Source organism: Dasypus novemcinctus, chromosome 10 (genome assembly GCF_030445035.2).
Source record: "Dasypus novemcinctus isolate mDasNov1 chromosome 10, mDasNov1.1.hap2, whole genome shotgun sequence".
Lineage (NCBI taxonomy): Eukaryota > Metazoa > Chordata > Mammalia > Cingulata > Dasypodidae > Dasypus > Dasypus novemcinctus.
In genome coordinates, this window is record NC_080682.1 from 110,709,539 (window position 1) to 110,717,154 (window position 7,616).

Consider the following 7,616-nt stretch of genomic DNA (forward strand, 5'->3'; position numbering starts at 1 on the left):
GAGTTTAAAACAACACTGAGCGGGGAAGTGGATGTGACTCAACTGATAGAGCACCTGCCTACCATTTGGAGGGTCCAGTGTTTGATACCCAGGGCCTCCTGACCCGTGTGGAGCTGGCCTATGTGCAGTACTGCTGCATGCAAGGAATGCCATGCCATGCAGGGGCACCCCCGCATAGGGGTGCCCCATGCGCAAGGAGTGCGCCCCGCAAGGAGAGCCACCCCACATAAAAAAAGAAAAGCACAGCCCACCCAGGAGTGGCACCGTACACACGGAGAGCTGACGCAGCAAGATGACGCAACAAAAGAGATGCAGTTTAAAACAACACTGAGGGAAGCGAACTTGGTCCAATGGATAAGGCACCCGTCTACCACACGGGAGGTCCGAGGTTCAAACCCCGGGCCTCCTTGACCCATGTGGAGCTGGCCCATGCACGGTGCTGATGTGCGCAAGGAGTGCCCTGCCACGCAGGGGTGACCCCGTGTAGGGGAGCCCCATGCACAAGGAGTGCACCCCTTAAGGAGAGCTGCCCAGCGCAATAGAAAGTGCAGCCTGCCCAGGAATGGTGCTGCACACCCGGAGAGCTGACACAACAAGATGACGCAACAAAAAAAAGAAACACAGATTCCTGGTGCCGCTGATAAGGATAGAAGCGGTCACAGAAGAACACACAGCGAATGGACACAGAGAGCAGACAACAGGGGCGGGGCCAGGAAGGGGAGAAAAATAAAGTTTTAAAAAAAACACTGAGTGACAATATTTCCTTCTCAAATTTTAAGACAGACCTTTTTAGGGCTGTGTGTGTTACTAATACGGTGCAGTACAGTGTTAGCAAATTTAACTTAGTTTCTAAGGGACAATAACACATGTGGTCAGGACCAGGCAACAGAATCTGTTTTCTAGTCCCTCTACCTTGCAACCACTTTAAAACAGAAATTCTTTACATGTATATATATATATCACTGTAGCAAAAACACATTTTAACAAACTTCTCGGCTCATTTAAAGCCTCGTATTACAGTCAGTCATATGAAAGATTTCTAATATGGAAGGTTCCTTTAGAAAGAATTCCTCACTGGGATTCCAGTGTTCCAGATCAGAAATGCAGAAGTCCCTCTTCAGTGTAATATCAGATATTTTACCTCTCTTCATTCTTATTTTTCATTCATGGGTTTTCTAATTTTACTTTTGGATCATCATTTTTGTATGTTTCACTTACTTCCTTTAATACGTTCTCAGGTAAGACAGGTTGATCTCTGTGTAAATAACCATGTGGGCGAGGATGGTAAACGAGGTATTCTAACTCATGCATAGAGGGTCAACGTCATGAAAATAAACTGCAGGATCACAACAGCATCTGGGACCCTCTGCAGGAGGATAATAGTTATAATTCCAGTACCAAAAGGTTTTGGGTAGATAACCTTTGATTAATGGTGTTTGAATACAAAGGAATGAAAAGTTTCCTTTCAGAAACTTCCTGGAATCTCCCACCTCTACATTTATAATTTCCATGCATCTCCCCAGCGCTGTCTTCAATGGAGGAGCTGTGTGTCCATTTGTCAGCTTTAAATGCCTCAACCAGTCTCTCAAGGCTCCTTGCTCAATACACACAGGATCATATTTTGAATGAAACCATCTCAAATTGACATATGTGTCATCATCTGCTTTCAAAAGCCAATCCGTGTATTCTAAATAATGGTCATAAACCTACTGAAAAGCTTTGTTTTCCAGTACAGTCGTCTCTGCCTTCTTGGTTTTAATCACATAGTAGGGAAGTCTTTATTTTCTTCTGAACTCATAAACAAACTTTATTACGGCCTTGGCCGCATGTGGCTTTGATGTGTTCAGCCTTTTCTCTTGATTTTGAGGCTTTTAACCTCCTGGTGGAGTTTCTCGCGAAGTCTGTGCCCTCATCTGCGTGTGGGCTGGCATCTGCATCAAGGCTCATCTGTCCTTCTAGATGACTGTCCAGTTTCATCTGACGGTCTAGCTTGAAGCTCACTAGAAAGAATATTAGGCTGGGTATCACTTTGTTCTCCCAATGAAATGTTAAATAGCTGAGAACAATTTAAAAATCTGATCACTGATCCACAGAGGAAGATTAAAAAATTCAGCCAAGATTTAGAAGCCATTTCCCAAAAGTGCAGTTCTCTATTTTTGCTACTCATAATCTGACTTAGGCAGATAGTCAAGCACGTTTAAATACTCTCCTCGCCCCTGGGGAGCATAGGATGGTCCTTGAAAAAGCCCGCAGGAAGCTGAGAGGTTGTATGACCACCTACCTGACCTCAGCGGTGGCTCCCTCTCGCCCCTCCGGGTGGGAGGAGAGGGGGACGACATGGGGACAACGACCGTCCCCCATCCCTCCTTTCAGTGGCTGCAGAAGGGACTGGAGGCCACTAGCCGGGGACGCCCACTGTCACCCCAATCATTCCAGGGCGGCGGCGGGGCCCGAGGCAGGCCCTCAAAGGGAAACGTAGCCGCTACCTTCCACAAACACTGGAAATGTAGTTTTTTTTTTAAGGAATAATTTTTTTTTTTAAAGAAACTTTAGATTACATAAATGTTACATAAAAAATACAGGGATTCCCATATGTCCCACTCCCTCCCCCTCCCACACTTCCCCATTAACAGCCTTCGTTAGTGTGGTATATTTGTTACAGTTGATGAACACTTATTGGAGCATTGTCACTAAGCGTGGATTACAATTTATAGTTCACACTCTGCCCCGTGCAATTTTGTAAGTTTTGACAAAGTATATAATAACTTGGAAACTAATGGCATAACTATGAGTGCATGAAATCTTCCTGTGAATTTAGGGGTTTTGACTCTAACATGTATTTCTGGTTCTAATGAGTCACTTTTTAAATGTGGACTATAACTGATCCATTCCTTTCTATTTAGTACTTTGATACTGAAAAAGTTGGCCAGAGAGTGAGAGGCCACCGAAAAATGAGATGCTGCCATCTTGTGGCACTTCCTTGTAAGGGCAGTGTCCATCTCCCAACAGTGAAGAGCCCTGCTAGTGAAAAATCTAACCATGCCTGACACTTTCTCATCCTTCTATTGCCTTCCTAACTACAACATTGTTTCTCCCCCACATATAATATTAGAAGGAACCAACGATACAATGTGAGAAAATAGATGCAACATTAGTTATGGAATAGTCCACACAAGACTACCTTTGCATCGGACACCAACTGAAAATTCCAAAGTTTCCCCAATTACCTTTAGGTAGACAATTCACTAGAAGGACTTACGGAACTCGCTGAAGGCTGTCATACTCCTGGATAAGGTTCACAACAGGAAAAGAATACTGAAAGCAGCCAAAGGAAGAAGTGCATGGGGTGGAATCTAGGAAAATTATCTGGGAAAAGCACCAAAAGCAGATTCCATTGTCCTCTCCCTGTAGAGCCATGAAGATTTACTTTCCTGGTAGGGATATGTGACAAGATCCGTGGAGTATTTCCAATCAGGGAAGCGCACCCAAACCGTGCCAGGCTAGAGTCCAGCTCAACAGGGTCTTCTTTCCCCGTGTTCCGCCAAGCCCATTCCCTTGACTGTGGTTTCTCGAGATAGTAGGTAGGGGAATCTCGTTCATCCATTCAGGAGTGTCACTAATTAGATGACGAGGCATATGGCTCCCTTAAGAGAGTCACAGTCACTCCTACCGTTCCCCCATGCACTTCACTCAATTTCTTCACTTTGACCTTCAGCACTGGGCAGAAACCACGTCAAGGTCAACACCCGCGGCTGAGGGCATCCATGATATTGGTTTCATGAAGCAGACTGATTCCCCTGGTCCACGCCAGCTCTAAGTGGGCTGCTGGGTGCCAGCGAGACCAGGCGACTGGAGGAAACACAGCAAGGGATGAACCTGGCATGAGTGGGCCAGGGTGGCTTCCGTGGCCAAGGGATAAGTGGGAGGGGCACGGGGACAGGCCCATGGGCGCCGTGCTGCCGACTCCCCGATGCTCACGCCCACTGCCCTCCCGGGCACGGAGGTAACCCGCGCTGCTGCTGGGGCGATCCACGGGAAGCTCATCTCGCGTCCAGAGTCACCACAGATGCCTGTTTTTCCTCTATTCGGGCTCCATCAAGCAGGCACAGGTGACTTCCCACATGGCTGGTCTCAGGTTCCAGCCCCTCAGGAGGCGAGCGGATGCCCAAACCACCACCTTAAATCACGTCTGTGGTGTAGCAAGACCAACTCTTGGACAAGATTATATTCTTTACCACAATGAGGTAAGAGCTGAAGACAAAATAATAAAGTTGCTTTTGTCAAGTTACTCAGCTTTTCTGGGTCTGAAATGTTCTTATCTGTGAAACGAGACAATAAGGCTCATCTTGTAAAGACCAAATTAAAAAATACATGCAATGTCCCCTGCAAATTACGGGCATTTGACAAATACCAGTTCCTCATTCCCTTCCCATCGTTCCCGATCCTTCTCCCTTTCCTCTATTTCTAAGCTCTTTCCACTCAGGAGATCCAATTTTCTGCTTGCTATTCACGTTCCTCAGTATCTTCCCCTTTATTCTTTCAGTTTCCCGGCTCAGTTTTCACACTCGCTCCACCCCCCCACCCCCCCATACACAGGGAAGGGTCCATATCCACATGCACTCAGCCTTACTTCTGCGTTATCCTAACGTCGTCAACTGTCCCTCCACCTGAACGTCTGTGCTCCGGAGGGTACTGCAGTACAAAACGCCTCCCACTGGACTTCACTGAGCAGTTGCCCTTTCCCAGCAGAATGACGTGATCCTGCCAGCTTCTGCATCTCCCTTATCCCTGACCCTTTCCCTCTGACCCTGCTGCATCCTGACACACCCTCAACTCCGTCTCTGGACGCAGTGCTCACCACTCTTCCCCCCTGCTGCATCCTGACACACCCTCAACTCCGTCTCTGGACGCAGTGCTCACCACTCGTCCCCCCTGCTGCATCCTGACACACCCTCAACCCTGTCTCCGGACGCAGTGCTCACCACTCTTCCCCTCCGCGCTCTGCTCTGCACGCTGGCCTCCTTCCTTGTGCTGCTCACCTTTCCTGAAGGGCTCCCCAGGCTGCCCACTTCCACAAGTTTCCCTTCAAGTATCACCTTAGAGAGGATTTCCCTGACACTTTAGAACCACATTAAATAACACAAATACCCAAAAACTCATTACGCTCTACTGGCTTTACCCTGCTTAGTTTAAATGTATAGCATTTCTTACCACCCATATTTTACATATCTATTGTTTATCTTGCTTCCCTGCCCCAACTAGACTCTAAATCTAAAGACAGGGACTTTCTCTGTCCCTACTACCAAGCACAGCGCCTGGCACAGAACAGGCACTTGGGTGATATTTATCAGGAGAATGAGCAAATTCTCCAGGTAAGGGAGCCTATTTTTATTTTTTAAGATTTATTTTTATTTATTTAATTCCCCTCCCCTCCCCCGGTTGTCTGTTTTCAGTGTCTTTTTGCTGCATCTTGTTTCTTTGTCCGCTTCTGTTGTCGTCAGCGGCACGAGAAGTGTGTGCGGCACCATTCCTGGGCAGGCTGCACTTTCTTTCGCACTGGGTGGCTCTCCTTATAGGTGCACTCCTTGCGCGTGGGGCTCCCCTACGCGGGGGACACCCCTGCGTGGGGGGGCACTCCTTGCGCGCATCAGCACTGCAGCATGGGCCAGCTCCACACGGGTCAAGGAGGCCCAGGGTTTGAACCACGGACCTCCCATGTGGTAGACGGACGCCCTAACCACTGGGCCAAAGTCCGTTTCCCAAGGGAGCCTATTTAGATTTTGACCAAGACCAAGTTTCCAGAGCACTAGTTCCCACCGTTGGAAGAGTCACTGGGAAACTTCTGGGAAAACGTACGTTCCAGGACCCCATCCCCTCCAGAGGTCTGAGGTAGGGCTGACGTGGGCATCTTAAGTGGCACCCAGGTGAGGCCGGTGCGGGGGCACAGCCCGCGGCCTCTTTTGAAAATCTTTCCCTGGGGGAGCAGGTTAGCCTGGGGCTGAGTTCGCTAGGGCAGGGCTGCCCTCAGGGCGGGTCTCGGCCTCAGCACTCCCGATGCTCTGGGATAACCCTCAGTTGCCAGACTGTCCTGGACCCTGTAGGCTGTCCAGCCGCATCCTTGCCTCTGCCCACTAGATGCCAGCACACTGCCCCACAAATCGTAACAACAAAAAACGTCTCCAAACAATGTCAAATGTCCTCTGGGGGGGCAACCCCCTCTCCCCCATTGAGAACTACGGTCCTAGAGTGCATGAGGCCCTGGGCAAACATTTGTGATGCGTGTGCTATGGAACAGTCGACATAAGCAATGTGGTTTAAAATTGTACTGCAAAACTCATGAGCTTGTGTGAGGTATAGCGATGGATTGAAGGGGAGCTCGAATGATGGGCTGAGAAAAGGTATTTGCTTCTTGTGCCTTCAGGGCGTGTGAAGAATCTTCGTAGTGTCCAGCTGTCATTTCTTCCTGTTTTGGGGGTCCAGGAACCATCTCTTTAGGTTCTGTATTATCAAATGCACCATTCCTGGCTAGTTTCATATCATCCACTCATGCAAAAGGTAGCAACGCTGTTCTTACAACACCGTGGTGGTTTGTGTTGAAGCAGTTTACCTCTCCCAGCCTCTGCTGACCCCTATAGCCATTTCCTGGTGACACGGCGTCATCCCCCACGCTGCCCAGGCTTCCAGGGACTCTCAGAGAGACTGTTGTGCTTCATTGATGACAGTCACGAACACAGGTCTTATCCAGTCTGTAGGAACATGTAAGTAGTCATTTTCTGGTCACGTTAAATGACCATTTGGGGTTTTATCACATACATATAGCCCATCTTCCAACCATGTTTTCTCTTGCGCTCTTTAGGGTGCAATCACTGCATTCTTAGAATAAGAAGTCTTTCAATATGGATCATATCTCTGCCTTCCATCTGCAGGGAGAATGTATGAGTAGCCCTTTAGCACAAGGAATGTTCATTGTCTGACATGACTGAAAACCAACCTGAGAGCACAAAATCATCACACTGATTGGAGGCAAGAGGTCAATGCATTCGAAGGGCCTATTGGTGTTGCAGTTTCAAGTTTTCAGAGGAGACAGACATGACAATGCTAGGAGGATTGCCTGACAAGCGGCATGGACCTTGCAGAGGGGGTGAGGTGACTGCCTGGGGTGCCCGCAGTAGGGGACATACAGGGTAAAAGATACCTGCCCCTACAGTTGTCACCACTGAGTACCGTAAAGGAGGTGCCACCATAGAGAGAACACAGAACACAATGCACCCATGACTACCGTAGGACTGCACAGCACACAGAGTGAACCCCAGTGTAAAATATGGTCTATAGTCAATTGTATTATTATAATAATATTCTTCACACTAATGCAAGGTTAATAATAGAGGAGGAGATACATGGGAACTTGTATATTTTGCATGATTTTACTGTAAACCTACAATTCCTCTAATAAAAAAATTATATTAAAAAAAAAAAGTCAGTGCACAGGCTCACATGTGGATGATCAGCTCATTCTGTGCCTGATTGAGTCACCCAAAATCTGTGTCAGCACCATTCTGGTGGACCAATCTCACATGATCCTGCAAAAGAAATATTGCACTGGCCAGAGGTGACCC

General features: G+C 47.9%; 1 pseudogene; it reads right to left on the bottom strand.

Annotated features, from left to right (window-relative positions):
• Window positions 1–1,091: 1,091 nt before the first annotated feature.
• On the bottom strand, window positions 1,092–2,245 carry LOC139439889 (glycoprotein-N-acetylgalactosamine 3-beta-galactosyltransferase 1 pseudogene; annotated as a pseudogene).
• Between the last annotated feature and the right edge of the window lie 5,371 nt (window positions 2,246–7,616).